We start from the raw sequence: 22,133 nt of genomic DNA, 5'->3' as shown, positions 1-22,133 counted from the left end.
ATCCTCCAATGTACCATACAATAACTTACTTGCCAAACTCAAAAATGTGCATTCCATATATGATCCATAGAATTCTTGTGGTACTACCTCTCTCCTGAGGGGATAATCATGGAACCCAAGAAAGTTCAAGCAATACTGAAGTGGCTCTCCTGGCAACTGTAAAGGAAATACAATGCCTCCTGGGATTTGCTAATTGTTCCTGGAGGTTTATCACACATTTTTTGGACATACTAATACCCATCACACAATTGCTCAAAAAAGGAAAAACCTTCCAGTGGTCAGAAGAAGCTGAGTAAACCTTCCCGCCTTGAATCAAAAGTTCACCACAGCACCCATCATTCATCACCCAGACTCAGGCCATCCTTTCTACTTGGAGGCGTATGCCTCTCAAGAAGCAGTAGGAGGGGTGCTGATACAAAGGGATCCAGAGACCAGGCATCTTTACCCCATAGCTTACTTTTCCAAGAAGTTATTATTAACTGAACAGAATTATACAGTGCAAACACAAGGAGATGATGGATGGAGTGCTGAAACTTTTCAAACACTCACCCCCAGTCACAGATCTGGGTTGAATCCATCATCATTATTTAGCTCACTTTGCCACCCCAGTTCAGACACAGCTATATGCAAATCAGTCTTGACCATGTGCCTCATGGGAACAGTCCAGCCCAAACTGCCAAGCCATGTCTTCCCTGGACCGGAAACAAGCATCCTGGGACAGGTTTCAGGCTAACAGCCCTCTTCAGCCAGCCTAGCTTGAATCCAGTGGCAAAGTGAGCAAGGAACCCACATCTAGGCATACCCTGCCAACTTAGGGCGAACAAAGCAAACACAGGGAGATGATGGACGGCCTGCTGAAACTTTTCAAACACTCACCCCTAGTCACAGATCTGGGTTGAATCCATCATAATTCTTTAGCTCACTTTGCCTCCCCAGTTCAGACACAGCTATATGCAAATCAGTCATGAACCTGTGCCTCATGGGAACAGTCCAGCCCGAACTGCCAAGCCATGTCTTCCCTGGACTGGAAACAAGCATCCTGGGACCGGTTTCTTATTTTGCATTTGTCACCCCGAGTGGGACGGGTATGCCCAAACGTGGGTCCTGTGCTCTCCATGCCACTGGAGTCCAGCTATACTGGCTGATGAGGGCTGAAATTCCGAAACCGGTCCTAGGATGCTTGTTTCCAGTCCAGGGGGGACCTGGCTTGGTAGTTCGAGCTGGACTGTTCCCGTTTGGTGCAGGGTCAAGACTGATTTGCATATGGCTGGGTCAAAACTGGAATGGCATGGTGAGCAAAAAAACAAAGGATTTAGGCCCAGATCTCTGTACTGGGGTGAATGTATGACATTGTTCTGCATTCTGTCCATCAATTTTTAATTTGCAGAATTATACAGTGACACACCTACCATTTATTTAGACCATAAAAACCTAAAGTTCTTTGGTTCAGTAAAGGCTCCAACTCCTCGACAGATGCACTGGCTACTATTCTTTAGTGAATTTGACTTTCGTATCACTTATCGCCAAGGTATAAAACAAATCAAGGCTGATACCCTGTCTCACTATGGATTTTCTACACCTTCCCCCATGCTCAGAAGACCCTCATGACATCATCCCACAAGAATCATTTATAGCCATCTGCAAAAGTGAGGAGTTCTGTGAAGAAACACAAAGAGTACTCCAATACGTTGATTGAGGGCAGTGGTTATCAGAACAGGTAAACACCATCCGCGAAGGGTTGTTCTTTCATAATGACAAACTGTTTGTTCCTACCCTTCAGCTTATTAAAAAGCAATTGGCTGGAATCATGACACAGCCTTGGCAGGGCATGTGGGCATTGAAAAATCCTTAGACAATTGTAAACATCAGTTTTGGTGGCGAACTATGGGGCAGATTTACAAGCCCCTTGCACCACTTTTGCGTCACTTTTAACATGGGAAAAGTGACGCAAAAGTGGCGCAAGGGGCTTGTAAATATGCCCCTATGCCCCTCAACCTACAGGAATACACACAGGCCTGTCTCATTGTGCATGCAATAAAACCTCTCACACCGCCCCAGTGGCTTGTTGCAAGCAGCACCGATACCTCGGTTCCATGGCATACCATCAATTTAGAGTTTGTTACGGGCTACTAATGTCGAATAAGAATACCGCAATCCTAGTGGTAGTGGATTCACTATCCAAGATGGTTCATTTTATTCCTTTACTGAAAATTCCCACTGCAGCGGAATCAGCGAAATTGAGCGAAATATTTATCAAACAAGCTGTAAACCTCCATGGTCTTCCGTCCAAGATTATCTCAGATCGAGTGGCACAGTTCACATCTAACTTCTGGCATAGTCATGGTGCATCTCTGGGCATGTTGTCTGCCTATCATCCCCAATATGATGGGCAGACAGAACATGCGAATCAGTCCATGGAACAAATTGTACGTGATTTGCTTTCTACTGTAACTAGTGAGTGGATAAAGCCCTTCCTCTGGCTGAATTTTTATACAATAACAGTACACATTCAGCAACCGGGTACTCTCCTTTTTTTTATACTATGGGCTCACATCCTAAAGAGATGCATTTTTAATATTTTGGTCCTTCTTTGGTACCATCGTAGAGGGACACATTCAATAACTACAGCTACTTCATTAACAAATTCAGACCAACCTTGGGTAAACCACACAGAGAATGAAATTAAATGCATACAAACATCGCTCTCCAGAGCCTCCTCTTCAGCCGGGTGTTCTAGTCTGGCTCTCAACTCACAATCTCCGTCTGGAACAGTGCCACAAGTTAGAAGCCTGATATATTGAACCATTTCCCATTGTGACCATGATTACTCCTGTTACTGTGAAACTGCTCTTACCCCTGAATATGATATACACTCAGTGTTTCTTGTGTTCCTCCTCACACCCATTCATCTGGACACCCGCCCTGACAATCCCCAACTTCCTGTTCTTGTTGAAAATCGTCCTGCATATGAGGTCAATAGGATTCTGGACTCAAAATCAATCAAGGGTCATCTTCACTACATTGTCGATTGGAAGGGCTACGGGCCATGAGACCAGTCCTTGGAACCGACCTTCTTTGTTCATGCACCTCTTCTGGTTCATCGCTTTCACACCCTGTTCCTCCGCAAGCTTTGACCAGTCAGTCGGCCTTGGGGGGGGGGGGGGGGGGAGGGGAACTCTTGCACTTCTCACTCGTGCCCAATGAGGGTGCACTCTGTGTGCTGCTGTTTTTACCCTAAGACTTTCTGCCGCTCCCCAGGTACTTGTCCTCCCTAAAGCCTGTAACTCCCATGGCCCTCTCTTTCCTGAGTCCATGAAGCCCCCTTCATGGTCATTGGTTCCTTTAGAAATGGCACTTTCATGCAGGAAATGGCTGCCTGCTTGCCCATGTATGAAATCTGCGTCTTCTCACGAAATCTCGACTCACCATGAGATCTGGCGGCAATATTTGGGGCGCAGCTATAAATACCACACCCCATGCATGAGACCCCACTTGATTTCATCCATTTCCAATGAAGCTGTATTCCAGAGAGCCCTGGCCTCCCGAATAACCCTGGGCGTAGTGGGGCTACGCGGAGGGCCACGGAGGTACGAACAAACTCTGTGGCTCTCATGGCCCTCTGCGTAGCCCCGCTACGCCACCCGCCTCCACCCCCCCTATATTATTAACAATACATTTTACAACTAATAAGTACATTTAAACCACTTACCTGAACTGCAGCGTACCCGGGCTGCCCTCCTCCTCTTCGTCACCGTTTCCACTAATTCTTGCGAAAACTGCACATGCGTACGCGACCGCGCATTTCTCACAAGAAATGCGCATGCACTGACACGCGTGCATGCTCAGTTTTCACAAGAATTAGCAGAAACTGTGACGAAGAGGAGGAGGGCAGCCCGGGAATGCCGCAGTTCAGGTAAGTGGTTTAAATGTACTTATTAGTTGTATAATTTATTGTTAATATAGGGGGTGGAGGCTGGCCAACTCCGCTATGCTGCGAAGTGTGCGGAGATTTGCCTTCTCCGTGTTATCTGCGGAACGCGGAGGAGGCAAATCTCCGGACACTCCGCGGGCAGAGCGGAGGTCTCCGCCCGGGGTTACTCCTGAATTCCCAAGACAGAGACCCACTTACCTTCAAACCAGAGCCTGGAATCCACGGTGCCAAGCTCCTGAAAGAGAAGAACAAAAAGACAAGTAAGATTGTTTATTTACTCAGCTCGCAAGGTGGCGCTGCCAAGACACACACAGAACAAGCGCTTGCAACCCTTGAAAGCTCAACTATTGCTATTTTAAAAGGAACTCACACCCAAGGACATGAGGAGCATAGAGCAAGTAGACATTCTGGTCCCTCCCCTTTGAACACTGTGCGAAAAATAAACTGTTTGGAACAGGTGGTTCAATTGAACATTTGAACTTGGTATTTCTTGAGCCTTATAAGGAAGATTTCACATGGTCATGTTATTTACAAAAAGCTCTTGTTGAGCCAGCTATACATGGATACATTTCTTTTATAATGTAAATTATAAGTGTGTTACATAAGAGCTTCTTTTAATAATTGTGTTTCCCATTGCAGTGCCTCCCAGAACTGACCTGATCCCAATCAGGATACTGGATGTAAAGTGTTCCACTTGCCCCATCCAAACCCCGTAGAGAAGCCAAGAAACAGATACAGGAGTGTTTCTCTTTTTCATCATACTCTCCGTTTCCCTGGGGGTCAATTGCCAGCCTTGATATGCCTAACTGAGAAGGCTGAGAATTGTTCTCAAGGGGTGTGGGCGGTCCAGCATCTCACCAGCGGAATCGCCTGCAATTCAGGTGAGTGGCTCATGACACAGACAATTTGAAAACAGAGGATCTAAATTTAGAACAAGAATGTTTGAGAGAAATCCTGAAGTACTAAGAACCACCCTTCCCCCTCTTCAGCCAATGCAATTAGGTACTGTACATCTACTAACTTCGGGGCATATCTACAAGGCGGCGATATAAAATGATCGCCGCTTTTGTGGCTTTTTTCGGCCGAAAAGCGGCGATAATTTTATCGCTATATTAGCAAGGTCACGCTATCGCGTGAAACCTTGCCTTAGCGCCTGAGTTACTAATGACCATCTATGCATCTCTAATGAGATGCAAAGTGGGCGTTCCTCCCCAGGATAACGGGAGAAATGTCGCTAAGCGACATTTCTCCTATTATCAAGCCTCACGCAAGGCAGCATAGCGACAAGAAAAGTAGCGATAACCTCTGTTATCGCTACTTTCCTTACGCCTGCTTTGAACCTGATTTAGCCATGATATCCTATGGAAGGTGGATATCATGGCTAAGTATGTGAGGCCCTATCAGCAAGCTATCGCCAAACTTCGTGGGATTATCGCTGGGTTTCCAGCAATAATCTCACGTTTGGCAGTTAGCACTAGGATTTTTATCGCTTTTGAGATAAGCGTTGCTAATAGCACGCTATCTCAGCGATAAAAATCCACGCTAGCCGGCGATAATTATCCTAGCGCTAAGTGCGCTTAGCGATAATTATTGCCGGTTGTTGCTGATATGCCTCTAAAGAAGAAAGGGGCAAGAGAAGGGAGCAAGGGTTGTGTTTAAATTGTGGTTTAGATCAACATAACGTTAGGCAATGCAAGAAGAAACATGTGAAAAGAGTAAGACATCAGGAAAACTAGAATGCTCAACTGAAGTAAGGAGGGGTTTGTTGAGTCAATTGTTTAGTAGGCTCCTCCCAAAAACATTTGAACACATTACAGCCAGGTACAACACATGTCTGTTTGAACATAACATTGCAGGAAAATGAAAAAAATCACATCTTACAGCAGTCTTTGATTCAGGGGCTACTGGGAATTTTTTAGGTTGGAAACATTAGGAATTTGAAATTACACTGCATTAAGAAAAACCCAGAACAAGTGAGAGCGGTAGATGGTATAGAGTTCAAATCTAGATGAATCCCCCATTCCACCGCTTATATACTAGTTATTAGTCAAGATGATCAGAACACATTTGATATAATCGATAGTCTTCAATTCCAGATCATTTTAGGAAATCCATGGTTAGTTAAACATAACCCTAAGATTATTAGGGACCACGGCACAATACAATTTCAGTCATTAAATTGTAAAACTATTTGCAATCAAGAAGTAGATTTGGCATCAGAGAATATTGATGCTCATCTACAAAGGGCAGCTATGGTATCTGTGGGAAAATCTGCGGAAGATATTAATTTAATTAAAATGATTCCTAAGGAATATCATCCTATGTTAGAAGTCTTTAGTAAACAGCAAGCAGGACAGCTACTACCCCACAGACAATATGATGGTACGATTGATTTAAATGACTATGTGGCAGAATATATGCACTGACGATAAAGAGACCGACATTTGAAACAATATATAGATAAATATACGGCCAATGGTTTTATTAGCAACAATGTCTCAACAGGTAACATTTATAGACGATTAGGTAGAATGTAAACACCAATCACAACAGAAAAGAAGCAGGGACACAACAATAATTTTTTAGAAAATAAAGCAGTCTATGTTGAGAAAAATACTAATACAATTTGTAGATGGTGTATCAGCACTGTGTACACTGTATGTAAGTGTAATCCAAACATTGGTGTGCACATCAGTGCTCGTGCAAAAAGTGAACAGAGCTAGTGACACGTGGCAAAGTGTAAGGAACAATGAAGACTGCAGAAAAATTACTACTTAAAGAATGGTAACAAAACACGAAGAAAGAGAATACAATTAATGAAGAACATGTTTAGGAACCAATGAACACCAGACATTGTGCTGGGAGGTCGACGCCGTTTTAACAGGGTTGCATTTCAGGTCATCATCAGGACCAGATTACAAAAAACTCTGTTGGTGCTGAGGTGGAGTCATATCAAATTCCATAAAACATTGGTACATCAAAGGGTGCACCCAAGGACCGAAAATAACTGGAGCATTAACTGTGCGATACATCAAGAATGGTAGACTAGTAGGTGACACCTATAGGCCATGGCATAAACTGACTATAGAATCCTTTCAGGATGTTTTCAACATCAACCTGCCCCAAACCAATCAATCGGTCTTGAACTTGCTGGAGTCCTTCAACTCTGCCCTGACGGCAGCTTTAGATTTAACTGTCCCTCTCAGACCTTGCCGTGCCACCTATTACCGACCCTTGGCCCCCTGGTACACACCAGAGTTAAAAACTGAAAAAGCAAAATGAAAGATTTTAGAGCGACGCTGGCATAACAACAAATATCCCTTGACAAAGACTTGTACAGACAATCGCTGGCCCGTTACCACCACAACATCAAATTAGCAAGACGTAGACATATCGTTAATCAAATCAATCAGGCGAGTAACTCATCCAAAGCCCTTTTTAACATAGTTCACAACTTCATCACTCCCACGGCGTGCTCCCAAGCGTTGCCTGAGTCCCAGAATTTCTGCAACTCGCTGGCTAACTTTTTTCATGACAAAATCTCCAACATTTATTCAAAACTACACATCGTCCCTAATCAAGACCCAGTAATTCCCACCCCCAAATCTAAGCATCCAACAACCACCCCTTACATTTTAGAGAGTTTTGAGCCATTTTCACTAGGAGAAATCCATGGCTCCCTGGTATCTGCAAAGTCAGGTTCTCCGTTGGATACCTGCCCACCTAAAATAATGTCCCTGTTGGCCACGCTTTGTGCCCCAGGCATCTTAGAGATTTTTAACTGTTCAATTAAAACAGGTACCATCCCGGCAGAATGGAAGACGGCCTGTGTACGCCCCATTCTAAAAAAAGCCTTCTCTGGATTACAAATTGCTAGGCAACTATCACCCTATATCTTTACTACCTCTTTTAGCCAAACAACTCGAAAGTCTCGTCAATAAGCAACTCAGCTCTTATCTAGAAACTAATCAGATCCTTGATCCTTCCCAATTTGGCTTTCGCCTGGGCCAAAGCACCGAGACAGCGCTTCTGGCAGTGACTAACTCTCTGCGCCTGGGAGTGGATGCAGGAAACCCAATGATACTTGTATTATTGAACCTCTCCTCAGCCTTCAACGCCATCTCCCATATGAGGCTGATGGAGAGGTTACAAGAAATTAACATTCAGCGTCTGGCATTAAAATGGCTCCATCGTTTTCTGAGTGACAGACATCAAACTGTCATCATGGGTGCTTATTCTTCACGCAAATCAATCCTAGATAAGGGAGTGCCGCAGGGCTCATGTTTGAGCCCTACCTTGTTTAATATTTACATGGCCCCTTTAGCGGAGATTGCGGAGCAATTTGGCTTTGATATAATTTCTTATGCTGACGATACACAGCTGCTGTTTATACCTGGCCATGAACTGGCGGCAGAAAAAGAACGGTACTCCTCAGGCATGCTAGCCATCTCAGACTGGATGAACAAGAACTATCTCCAGCTGAATGCAAATAAGATCGAGATTATGCTGTTCGGTAAAACCCCTGCCTTGTGGACTGATGACTGGTGGGCGCAGCAGCTGGGCGTCCCCCCCTTTACCCAATCATGCAGTAAAAAACCTGGGGATAAAAATTGACCAAAAAATGACCAAGCCCTAACCATGAGAAATCATATCCTGACCACTACTGGCTCATGCTACCACTACTTACGCCTTTTGCATAGAATCTTCCCTTATCTTCCTATCACCGCCCGGAGAACGCTGATCCAGGCCTTAGTAATAAGCAGATTGGACTATGGCACCGCCCTGTTGAGGCCACTGAATCACTTATATCTAAGCTTCAAGTGGTTCAAAATACTGCTGCAAGGCTTTTGCTCAACTGCCCGTTGGCTCCACTGCTGAAAGAACTACACTGGCTTCCTATGAGGAAACGTGCACATTTTAAAATCTGCTGCCTTACATACAATGCTTTAAAGGGCAAAGGCCCACCCTATCTTCAGAAGCATGAAAGCATATGCCCCCTGCCGTAATTTAAGATCCAGCTCGAATTCACTGCTGTGGATCCCCCGTATCCGGCTTACACGCAGTGGTGGTAAGGCTTTCTCTTATCTCGCCCCCTTGTACTGGAACAAGCTCCCTCTTCACATCCGTTCTTATCCCAGTTACTGTAAATTCAGGAAACAACTTAAAGCTCATCTATTTTAACAACCCACGCTGTTGCGGGGATTCTGCTCATGCACAGAACTATGCACAGGAAACCAGGACCTCAGTGAATTGTGGTGTACCAAAAAACTCACCTCAGTATCCCGAACCCCTATCCGACTAGCATCAGTGTCTCATTCGTACTCCGTACTACAGCGAAGCTACCAATGATTAGACAACCCAGAACAAGCGACTTAGGGTACCCTCAGGAATAGTGGGAATCAAGAACACTCTTTCGTTTTTATTCACATACAAGTCCACAACGTGAGTAATCAGAGACACGGAAAACGTTTAAAATGTTTATTTTTAACTACGTGCTCTAGGATGCAATATTTTGGCTAACATAAGAAGGCAAATGATTAGAAATAAAACAATCAGCATTGTTACAATTCCATAAAACACATAGGGAGAAATCATGTTATAATGATAGTGGAAACAGGTCTTATAGCACCTTGTGTACCACCCTCCCCTGGCTAGAAGCTTGGTTTTATAATAATAGAAGGTCTCTAGGTTTGAACGGGGAACCCCATACCTCCAAGATCAGCTAAGGTGAATCAAATCACAGGATCAGCAACGCTCTCTGTAGATGGAAAGGTTTTCTCCAAGTGCCAGCATCATGCATGCAATGCAATATTAAGGGCACCCGAGTTTCGGATATTTGCAGCTGTGTGCGTGTTGTGTCTAGAACATGGGCCGATCAACCTGAATCAACAGCATACATTGTTATTTGACCTTGAAGACTTCTGCACACAGTGTAGAGACTGAGGTCGCGTTGCAAGTCTAGGGATGTGAAAAACAGACCGTTCTCATTCAAATAAAAGCAAGCAGTTTAACTTACAATAACAGTTACATGTAGTGTTGTGTGCATAAGCGGCCAAGTGGCAATATGGTGTTTAAACTTCTAATACGCTTATGCTAACATAGCAATGTGTGCAAGCAGAACCCTGTCTTCACTACACCATCCCTTGATCGGACCAGGAACAAAAAAGGTAAGCAATTTAGGAATGCAGAGTTCAAGTTTGAGTGAGACAGAACCAAGTTCATATTTTGCCAAACCGGATAATTGGTAGTGATAAGTTCGAAGTTGTGAGGTAAAAAAAATATGCTAACATAGTAATGTGTGCAAGCAGAACCCTGTCTTGACTACACCGCATGTAGTTTCTGTAATTGACCTGCATTCAGCGCCAAGATGCCCCAGGGTGATGTGCGCGCTAAATCAAGTCGATTTGACATAACATAACATAACATATCAGGGAAAGCTCGACAGCTTGCCACAGAGCTGTTGAAAGGACACTCCTGTTCACAGTGGTTTTTTTTTCAGCTCAAGCCCTTGTAACGGGACCTTCTCTCCACTCTATGTTTTGTTTCTCTTGGACCGCCAATATCACAGCCAGAATACATACTTTATTCCAGCGTTCGAGCTCCCGACTGACTTAAGACGTGTTGATAAATATAAACAGCATTTGCCTAAATGCCGAAAAAAAGGCATTTTTGTTGTCTGCTTGCTCTCGAGAAAAATGCATGGTGATGGTGGTTTGCTCAAGACTGCGTACGTTGACGCATTCTCCCTAAAAACTTGTTTTAAATGGCATGTTGTGTACTACACATGATCCGGCTCTTCTTTAGTTTATTCTCCAGTGTAGTTCCTGTGTCATATTTACACTGCATTATGATATCTCACTTGTTGACACCATGCTCTGATTTTTATGTGATTGGCCCCTGCTTCAGTGCCTTAAACCCTTTCAGGGGCATATGTATCAAGCTACTTTGAGGCCACAAACACTGTGAATCGCAAAAAAACAATGTTTGCGATCGCAAAATAGCCACCTCCGATGTATAACTGACAATCGCAGTGCAAAATAGGTATTTGCAAAATTAGCGAATACATATTTTGCGATTGTTCCAATCTGCGAATAATTTTTGCGATTTCACAAATACCGACACACTATTTGCAATAATTGCAAAAAGCATTATTGCAAATTGCGAATTCGCTAAGATATGTATAAAAAACGCAAATTGCGAATTTACGAAATTCGCAATTTTGCACATTAATTTTACTATCAACTCAAAGCAGGTGGTAACCAGGTGCAACATATTTAAACTGGCCCACAATGCAACATGAGCTTCCACAATGGCAGCGCTGTATGTGATAGCCAGGAGGATGCTAATTCAAGCTGCAGCACAGAGAAGGAGGCGACAGGAGCGGATGTTCAGAGTGTGCATCACTCTGCTCCAGCAGACAGAAGAAGAGATCCATGAGAAGTATAGGCAGGACTCAGCTACCATTATTGTTGGACCCGGCCTCGTGGCGTGGTCCTGACTTCCCTGGGGTTGGGCCCGTTCCCCGCCCTGGCCTCCACGGGCTACCCGTTCGAGCCGCACGAGGTCACATACACCTCGGGGCTCCCCCATTTTGTTGCCTGCCACGTGACCCTGCACACCAGCCCACATGACCCCGCTCAACCCGGCCTCGGCCCCAGCAAGGCCCAGACATTGAGGCACCAAGAACTGGCCAGGGGGTATCACGCGAACACCTCATCGCCCCTGGCGGAGGGCGGTAACGATGGGGCCCCCAACCGTCCCCACACACCGAGGTGCGATCGGCCTCCATCTCTCCTGGGCCGGGCGCCTCTCCTGCTGGGCGTCTGGCCGCTCCCAACCCGGCCTCTCCGCCCCCGGGCGCAAGGGTCCGGACATCAAAGGGCTCCAGGCCTATATCTGGGGCGACCCCGCAACAGACCGGCAGTTGTATCCCGGAGTCGAGAGCCCTGCTGATCGAATCGCGGCCGACCCTACGGAGAAGAACTCTTGCTTGAAACCACCACGAGCCCTGCAGACTGCGTCGCGGCTCCTTCTTGCTGAAACCTTGAAGCCCCCCGGAACATCGGGGCCCTGCTGACGCTGTCGCGGCCCAACCTCGCTGAAACCTCCCTCGGAGCCCTGCTGACAACGTCGCGGCTCGAGCAGAGCAGAAACCATCTTGAGAGCCCCGCTGACCTGGTCGCGGCTCTCCACGAACTGAACGCCCGAGCCCTGCTGACGCCGTCGCGGCTCGACCCCTCCGAGATCCGGAGGTCCTCCAGCTTGAGGATAAGAACTGGGCCCCAGGTACCCTCGTACCAAGCTCCTGCCAAAGACTGTCCCGCTACCCCTTCCCTTCTAAAGAGACACTGAGACTTTTGTGGATCCCTTGATCCCTTTTGTGTAAATATTGATCCCGTAACATTTAAGTGCTGATAAAGAATTGCTCGTCTTGAGACAACCTCTTTGAGTCCGGTGTGGTGGTGTTACTGTGCTAGTACATGATAGGAGAAGGATCTCCCCCGGAGGCTTCTCAGCAGCGCTCGGCTACTTCGTACAGTGTGGGGGCCCCTTTGGGTGGTCTCTCTGACTCCCCGAGGTCCGCCTTCCAACATTTGGTGGCCAGCGACGGGATCCGAGCCGAACGCAGGACGTACAAGCCAGTAACCCACTAGCTACCCATCCAGACAAACGGAAGTCATGAGCAACCAGGAAAACAACGTGACCACGGAGTTCCAGCCCGAACGGTTGGAGGAATACACGCACAAAGAATTGAAACAGTTCTGCAAGGACAAGGGCATTGCAACCACCGGCCTAGGTACCAAAGAGGAGATGCAGAAAGCCCTGAGGACCTGGCTAGAGGCCGAGGCAGGCCCCTCCCAGGACGAAGGTCCCCTGCCCCTGACTGTGGCCACATCAACCGCACCGGCTCCGGCAACCGGAGGAAGAAACAGCCTAGAAACCGGCCTCTCCGAAGAAGAGATACGAGAACGGGAGAAGGTCCGGAACCACGAACTAGAGCTCGCACGACTGCGGCTGGATGGCGAACTCCAGCTGGCGGAAAAGAAACTGGCCCTAGAGCAGCTACGGCTACAAGAGGAAATAGAAGAGAAGAGACGGCATCGAGAGTTGGAAGAAAAGAGACTGACCCTTGAGCACGAGCGAAGTCTCAAAGAGCTCGAGCTCAAGGCAAAGAAAGGGGGGACCGACACCCCCAGTAATAGAGACACCCTACCGCCTGCCGAAGCCAAGGTACACATCCCTAAAGATGTCGTCAAGGAGTACTACAAGAATGACGACATCCAACAATGGTTCAAGGCATACGAGGTGGCCATGACCTCCCATCGGGTGCCCCGAAAGGACTGGGGTGCCGGCCTGTGGGGTCGGTTCCTTAGTGAAGGTCGAGACACACTGCTCCAGCTGCCAGAAGAGGTGATGACCTCCTACGACCACATGAAGGAGGCCCTGCTCACCCGCTACGGGCTAACTGCGGAAATGTACCGCCAGCGGTTCAGAGATTGCAAGAAGATCCCTGGTACCACCTGGGTGGAATATGTGGACTTTTTCAGCCGGGCCCTAGAAGGGTGGATCAATGGTAGCAAGGTCACCACCTACGGGCAGCTGGTCGACCTCATTGTTTGGGAACATCTCTCCAACAACTGCTTTGTGGAGCTAAGGCAACACCTCCTCGACAGCAAGATGACCGACCCACGAAAACTCGCCGTCGAGGCCGATCGATGGGTCAACACCCGAGTCCCCCGGAACTCAATGGGGGAGTACCAGAGGAACCCCACCGGACCTCCCCACCAATGCGGTGGAGGGGGAGAGCCGAACCGGAACCGGGACCCCCCGCCGGGGCCCCCCGGAGCCCGCCTCGAGGGCCGCCACAGCAACACCTCTCCCCGAGCCTAGCCCGAAGAGGGGCGACCCCAGCCAGAACCGGACCACGGCCCCCAGTAACCTGCTACGGCTGTCAACAAACCGGACACTATGCCAGTGATCCGGTCTGCCCCCTGAACCGAAGAAGCGGGGCCGGCGGGCCCCCACCCCGACAGCTGGCGGCCGCCGCCCTGGGGGAAGGAGAGGAAGAGGAAGAACCCCTCGACCGAGGAACGACCGAGTGGGAGCCGGCGGCCATGTCCCTGGTCTGCCTGGGCAGCCGAGAAATGGTGCCCCGCACACCCATCCCAAGCAACACCCAGAAATATCAGCAGCAGGTCACCATCAATGGACGACGTGCCGAAGCCCTTCGCGACACCGGCGCCAGTGTCACCGCTGTCCGCTGCCACCTGGTGACCCCCGAACAAATCCTACCCAATGTGCTGTGCCCCGTCCGGACGGCCGACTACAGCGAAAGCCTGTGCCAGATGGCCCTGGTCCCCTTCGAGTGGGGAGGGGTGACAGGCCTACTAAAAGTGACTGTCCGCGACGACGCACCAGTGGACTGCCTCCTGGGGAACGACCTCGAGAGTTCCCCCTGGGCTCAAGTGGAGCGACGAGAGCACCTCCGAATGCTGGGACTATCCGAATGGGCCTGCGCCATCACCCGGTCCATGGCCGCCCAGGCCCCCCGCTCGTCCCTGGCCTCCGGGTCCGCCCAGCCCGCGGGGCTCGCACCACCCCCCGCCTGCAGCGAGGGGGAGGCGGACACTGACACTGGACCTACCGAACCCTCCCCCGAAGAGATCGCTTCCCTCGGCGCCCTACCAGAACTTGCACAATGGCGCCACGACGGGGGCCCCACCCGAGAGCAGTTCCAGCAAGAACAGCAGTCCTGTCCCTCTCTCGAAGGGGTCCGGCAGCAGGCGTCCGCACAAGCCAACGGTGACGAGACCGGCACCCACTGGGTCTACTGGGCCGAGGGCCTATTGTACAGTGAACAGAAAGTGGCAGAACTCGGGGCCAGCCGCGTGTTGGTGGTCCCCCTCCGCTTCCGGGAGTTCCTTCTCAACCTGGCACATGACGTGCCCCTCGCCGGACACCTCGGGCAAGACAAAACTTACAGCCGTCTGGTGACCCACTTCTACTGGCCCCGGATGCGGAGAGACGTGGACAACCACTGCCGGTCCTGCCAGACCTGCCAAGCCAGCGGGAAGACGGGGGGTCGGGTCAAGGCCCCCCTCCAGCCCTTTCCAGCCGTCAGCACCCCGTTCGAACGGGTCGGGATCGACATTGTGGGGCCCCTGGACCCCCAGACCGCCCTGGGCCACCGCTTCATCCTGGTCCTCGTGGACCACGCCACCAGGTACCCGGAGGCTGTCCCGCTGAGAACTGTAACGGCCCCCGTGGTGGGCCGGGCCTTAATGGGAATCTTCTCAAGAGTGGGATTTCCCCGCGAAGTGGTGAGCGACCGGGGCACAAACTTCATCTCCAAATACATGCGGTCCCTGTGGCAGCAGTGCGGGGGCATGTGCAAATTCACCACCCCCTATCACCCTCAGGGAAACGGACTGGTCGAGCGCTTTAACAGAACCCTAAAGGGGATGATTCAGGGCCTGGAAGAGCCCCTCCGGAGGAGATGGGATGTCCTACTGCCATGCCTCCTGTTCGCCTATCGGGAGGTCCCGCAGAAGTCCCTGGGGTTCAGCCCGTTTGAACTGTTGTATGGGCATCCGGTCCGCGGACCCCTCAGCCTGGTCAAGGAGGGCTGGGAGACGAAGCTCCAAGGCGCCCCTCCTGACGTCTACCGATACCTCCTGACCCTACGAAACCAGACCCGCAAGTTCCGAGCCCTGGCCGAAGCCAACCTCGAGGCCAGCCAGGAGGACATGAAGCGGTGGTACGATCGGAACACCTCTACAATCGAGTTCAAGCCAGGCCAGCGAGTCTGGGTCATGGCCCCTGTTGAGCCCTGCGCCCTCCAGGACAAGTGGACCGGGCCCTTCAAGGTGGTGGAGAAGAAGAGCCCCGTCACCTACCTAGTCGACCTAGAGTCCCCCCGGAACCCTCTCCGGGTTCTGCACGCTAACCGGCTCAAACCCCACTTTGCCCGGACCGAACTGAGCCTGCTGCTGGCGACCGACGAGGGGGGCGAGGACGACTCCGAGCCCCTACCCGACCTCTTGCAGAACGACGTCCACGACGGATCCATCAAGGGTGTCCAACTCGCCTCCTCTCTGACCCCGGAACAGCGTAACGACCGTCGACAACTGCTGCAGGACTACGCAGCCCTCTTCTCCCTCACCCCGGGGGTGACCCACTGGTGCGTCCACGACGTCGACACCGGGGACAGTCCCCCCGTGCGACACCGAGCCTACAGGGTACCCAACCGAGTACGGGCATGCATCCAGGCCGAAGTAGCGAAGATGTCAGCCCTCGGGTTCATCGAGCCCTCCGACAGCCCGTGGGCCAGCCCTGTCGTCCTGGTACCGAAGGCCGCAGCACAAGGCCATCCCCCGGAGTTACGATTCTGTGTAGACTACCGAGCCCTGAATGCTGTGACCAAGACGGACGCCCATCCTATACCCCGGGCCGACGAACTCATCGACCGCTTGGGGTCCGCCCACTACCTGAGCACGCTGGACCTCACCGCCGGGTACTGGCAGATCCAGCTCACCTCCGGCGCCCGAGAGAGATCCGCCTTTTCCACCCCTGATGGGCATTACCACTTTCGGGTGATGCCCTTCGGCATGAAGAAGGCCCCGGCCACCTTTCAGAGACTCGTAAACAAGGTTTTGGCCGGGCTCGAGGCCTTCAGCGCGGCCTATTTGGATGACATTGCCGTGTACAGCAACAACTGGGCTGAGCACCTGGTTCACCTCAAAGCAGTCCTGGCCGCCCTCCAAAGGGCCGGGCTCACGATCAAGGCCAGCAAATGCCAGATCGGCCAAGGATCGGTGACATACCTGGGCCATCAGGTGGGAAGCGGTCAGGTGGCCCCCCTCCAGCCAAAAGTCGATGCCATCCAGGCATGGGAACCCCCCACTACCCAGACCGCTGTACGGGCCTTCCTGGGCCTCACCGGATACTACCGGCGGTTCATCCGGGACTATGGGAGCATTGTTGGGCCTCTCACGGAGCTCACCTCCAAGAAACAACCCAAGAAAGTGCACTGGACTCCCCGCTGCCAATCAGCTTTCGAGACTCTCAAGGCAGCGATGTGCACTGCCCCTGTGCTCCAGGCCCCTGACTACAGTAAAGAGTTCATCGTGCAGACAGACGCCACCGAATATGGGATCGGGCCGTCCTGTCTCAGGTTGATGAGAAGGGACTCGACCGACCAGTGGCCTTCATCAGCCGACGGCTGCTGCCCCGGGAGCAACGATGGAGCACCATCGAGCGCGAGGCCTTCGCAGTAGTGTGGGCCCTTAAGAAGCTCCGGCCCTATCTCTTCGGTACCCACTTTCGGGTCCAGACCGACCACCGGCCCTTGCGGTGGTTAATGCAAATGAGGGGCGAGAATCCCAAGCTGCTGCGGTGGTCCATTGCCCTGCAAGGGATGGACTTTTCTGTTGAGCACCGGCCCGGCAATGACCACGCCAACGCTGACGGCCTATCCCGCTTCTTCCGCCTTGACGAGGAGAATCCCCAAGGAGATGGGTGACTCTCCCTGCCTTCGGCTGGGGGGGACGCCTGTTGGACCCGGCCTCGTGGCGTGGTCCTGACTTCCCTGGGGTTGGGCCCGTTCCCCGCCCTGGCCTCCACGGGCTACCCGTTCGAGCCGCACGAGGTCACATACACCTCGGGGCTCCCCCATTTTGTTGCCTGCCACGTGCCCCTGCACACCAGCCCACATGACCCCGCTCAACCCGGCCTTGGCCCCAGCAAGGCCCAGACATTGAGGCACCAAGAACTGGCCAGGGGGTATCACGCGAACACCTCATCGCCCCTGGCGGAGGGCGGTAACGATGGGGCCCCCAACCGTCCCCACACACCGAGGTGCGATCGGCCTCCATCTCTCCTGGGCCGGGCGCCTCTCCTGCTGGGCGTCTGGCCGCTCCGAACCCGGCCTCTCCGCCCCCGGGCGCAAGGGTCCGGACATCAAAGGGCTCCAGGCCTATATCTGGGGCGACCCCGCAACAGACCGGCAGTTGTATCCCGGAGTCGAGAGCCCTGCTGATCGAATCGCGGCCGACCCTACGGAGAAGAACTCTTGCTTGAAACCACCACGAGCCCTGCAGACTGCGTCGCGGCTCCTTCTTGCTGAAACCTTGAAGCCCCCCGGAACATCGGGGCCCTGCTGACGCTGTCGCGGCCCAACCTCGCTGAAACCTCCCTCGGAGCCCTGCTGACAACGTCGCGGCTCGAGCTGAGCAGAAACCATCTTGAGAGCCCCGCTGACCTGGTCGCGGCTCTCCACGAACTGAACGTCCGAGCCCTGCTGACGCCGTCGCGGCTCGACCCCTCCGAGATCCGGAGGTCCTCCAGCTTGAGGATAAGAACTGGGCCCCAGGTACCCTCGTACCAAGCTCCTGCCAAAGACTGTCCCGCTACCCCTTCCCTTCTAAACAGACACTGAGACTTTTGTGGATCCCTTGATCCCTTTTGTGTAAATATTGATCCCGTAACCTTTAAGTGCTGATAAAGAATTGCTCGTCTTGAGACAACCTCCTTGAGTCCGGTGTGGTGGTGTTACTATGCTAGTACATGATAGGAGAAGGATCTCCCCCGGAGGCTTCTCAGCAGCGCTCGGCTACTTCGTACAGTGTGGGGGCCCCTTTGGGTGGTCTCTCCGACTCCCCGAGGTCCGCCTTCCAACAATTATGGACTTGATTGCTGAGCTAAAACCCATGCTTGAACACCCAACCCGCAGGACCCAAACCATTCCACCACATGTGCAGGTCCTGTGTTCACTGCACTTCCTGGCAACAGGGAGTTTCAAGGGGGTGATAGTATCAGCAGGAGGGGTCTCCCAGAGTTGCCTGTCCCGCTTCTTCCATGCATTCTTGGATGCAATGGTACAGAGGCTACATCATCATATTCAATTCCCCACCACACAACAGGCAGTACCCCACACAAAACAGGACTTCTACGAGATTGCCCAATTTCCCCATGTCATTGGCTGTATAGATGGAACCCATGTAGCCCTCTCACCCCCCTCAAACAATGTGTATGTATTCAGGAACCGCAAATCTTATCATTCCATCAATATATAGGTCATCTGCAATGCTAAATATATCATAACGGATATAGTTGCAAAACAACCTGGCAGTACACATGACTCATTTATATTTAGACACAGTGGGATATACACACGTCTCACTGGTGGCGAATTTGGCAAGGACTACCTGCTAGGTAAATGCATGTCTAACACTCTAACATACAGTGAAGGTCTGATGTGAGAGGACAGTGATTAACTGCATGTCTTTCATCCTGTGGGTGATAGTGCATATGCTGTGCGAGATTTCATCCTCACACCGTACCTCAATCCAGCTAATCCAGGGGAGCGAAGATACAATTGTGCACATAAATCCACGTGCTGTGTAATTGAGCGGACATTTGGGATACTGAAGAGCAGGTTCCTCTGCCTGCATAAAAGTGGAGGAGCACTACAATACAGCCCAGAGACCTGCTGCAAGATTGTGGCGACTTGTGCCATGCTCCACAACATTGCAACTAGAAAAGGCATACCAGTTGAACTTACTGATAAAGATTCATCTGAGGATGAGGGCCCAGGTCCACGTTGCAGACCAGCAGGTAGTGTAGGGGCAGGTGAGGGCCGACGGAGACGTGATGGGATAACACAAAACTATTTCTAGGTGAATAATGATGACACATTTGTGCATGACTATGTTTTATTTCCCTTTAGCTGCAGGTAAATATCATTCACACAGCCTAAAAACACACTTTGTGGGTGGCACAATCTGTATCACATGTCATGTCCACAGTCCATGGATGAAGGCTAAACAAAAGTCCACATGCCATGGGTTACTTCATCAATTGGCATTCTGCTGTGGTGTTTATTTCTTGCATGCACGTCGCAATGTTGCACACTCAAAATGCTGACTCCCCTCCCCTGAGGCATCCAATGGTGTTCCCTGCCTCACACTGCACCGTCTGTGTTCGGCAATTGGTGGGGTGATGCTGCTTTGGCTTGAGAGCTCCTCACTATCCCCTGTGCCCAGGAGACCTGTGCCACCTAAGGTAGCTGTCTGCAGCTGTTCTACTACATTTGTCACCTGCACCAACCCTTTGGCCACATCCTGGCTGCAGTGTGCCATTTCGACCTGTATGCTAACTGAGCGGCAGGCCAGCACAGAAGTGGCATTCGGCAGGCGGTTGACCGCCTTGCTATAAGTGTCCAGACGGGTGTAGAGACGTTGTCTCCCCCTGCGTCTGGCTGCCTGGTCTCTTTTCATGGTGGCACAGAGTTCTTTTATTGCGCCCGTCATTTCTCTGATGCCCTCCTTCATGCCAGTCAGGTTATGGTTAACAGAAATCAGCTGCCTGTGTATTGACCTAATTTATTTTGTTTGCAGGCGCTGTACCTTAACCCTGGTGCCTTCCAGGCCAGAAAACACCGTAGGATCCTCTACAGCATCTGCGCTGGTGGTTGGCCTTGGCCTGCGTCTCCTGAATGTTTCTTCCCTAAGGTGCACAGGGGGCTGATCATAGACCTGTTGTGCATACTGTTCCTGGTCTGCCTGGGCCTCTTCCCCTATGGACTCTGGTTCTCCTTCTAACAGTAGAGGTGGAGGCACAATCTGACGGTGTCTCCGTGGGACAGGTGTTGGCAGTGTCGTCTGCTCTGTGTCCTCTTGCCCTGCCTGGTCCTCTGTGTGTACTGCCTCATCAGCTCCTGAATTGTCATCCTGTGTTTCAGGTTGAACTGTAAGTGACAAGGCACATTTTAATTGTGTGTTCTGCTTCACTGAATAAAGTTTTCTGAATTTTGGTTAGCTAAGTACTGTCTAGTGTTTTTTTCCTATACTAATTTACTTCCACATTGCTGTGTCTCATTGCTCCACTGTATAATGTGTGTGACTACATCTCTCATGATGCATTGCTGGGTGTGCTGGAAAAAGTGGAATGGAGTTGCATTGTTACATTGTAGTTGGTGCATTCCTGAGTGTGTGATTGAGTTGGTAATGTGTCAGGGCTGATTTGGCATGCATCTTACCTTTTATGGTGTTGGGAGTGTCAGAGCTGTCGATGTCAGCCACACCACTGATACTCTCAGTCTGTAGGGCGGACTCCACCAACTTCTCAATGGCATGGATTCAGTCTCATTGGATGTTCCCCCACCAGTCTTCTTTGCCTCCACAAGCCTGGTTGCCACCTTGTCCTTGGACCTGGAGCGCATATCATACCAACGCTTGCGTAGGTCGGCAACGGAGCGCTGGGTTACACCGATGGCATTGACATTTGCCTGGATGTCCAGCCATATTTTTCATTTTTGTGATTCTGGGACATGAAAGGATTTTGTCCCAAACAGCAACTCATGGCTAAGGACCTTTTCATCAATTAGAACCTCCTGCTCCCTCTCACTGAACTTATGCTTCCTTTTCCTCCCAGCCTCCTCCTTCTGCTTTTCCTGGGGATCCATTAGGTTTTGGTGGTGTTGGAGTCAAAAAGTGGTTTGTTTCTCCTCCCAGCCTCTCACACAGCCTTAGACAATCAGGAACAGCATTGGCAGTCTCACTTCCTGGGTGTGATGTCATCAAGCTGCACCTGAACTGCCGATTCGCTAATTTTGTGATTTCTTAATTGCGAATTCGCAATTAATGAATCGCTAATATGGACTTCGCAAACATATTCTGCTACTTTTTGAGAATCGCTAATATTTTGCGTTTTTTTATTTACATCGCATTTTGCGATTCTCAAAATGCGATTTGCTAAAAATCGCAATTTGAGAATCACAAAATCTTTTTTGATACATATGCCCCTTAGTGTCTGGCAATCTCCTGTGTGAATTTCCCTGTGGGTTCTGTGGCTTTTGAAAAGCACCTGAATAAGCTTACTAAATGTGGCCAAAGCTACATATGTGTCTTATTTGACGTGCATGGTCTTACTGGAGATTCAACTTGAGGAGCAGCAGAGATATTGTGGTAGCGTATTTTTTCTTTCATACAAAAAAACTGCAAATGCATCCTAAAATGTAATTTTGGAGAGTTGATACGTATGTTAAAACGTATCAAATATCTAAATATCTAAATGTATATTTTCATGATTTGTGATTGTGAAGGTCTTACTTACATTACCACAGGCTCATACAACCTACAACAGCAGCACGATTGCTATGCTATGCTAGGTTATAATAAAAATCCTTGGATGTCATGTTTCT

The 22,133-nt window shown here is 50.4% G+C and overlaps 1 long non-coding RNA gene across 1 annotated transcript in view; it reads left to right on the top strand.

Annotated features, from left to right (window-relative positions):
• LOC146833740 (uncharacterized) overlaps positions 1-20,631 on the top strand; it is an 86,867-nt gene extending 66,236 nt beyond the window's left edge. The window contains exons 2-3 of the long non-coding RNA XR_014960267.1: positions 4,571-4,812; positions 20,329-20,631. This is a non-coding gene — a long non-coding RNA (uncharacterized LOC146833740). The remainder of the gene's footprint in view (positions 1-4,570; positions 4,813-20,328) is intronic.
• The last annotated feature ends 1,502 nt before the right edge of the window (positions 20,632-22,133 follow it).

The sequence above is a fragment of the Triturus cristatus genome, chromosome 4_2 (assembly GCF_964204655.1).
Source record: "Triturus cristatus chromosome 4_2, aTriCri1.1, whole genome shotgun sequence".
Lineage (NCBI taxonomy): Eukaryota > Metazoa > Chordata > Amphibia > Caudata > Salamandridae > Triturus > Triturus cristatus.
The sequence above is the reverse complement of the archived record's forward strand: the minus strand, read 5'-3'. Positions and strand labels throughout refer to the sequence as shown.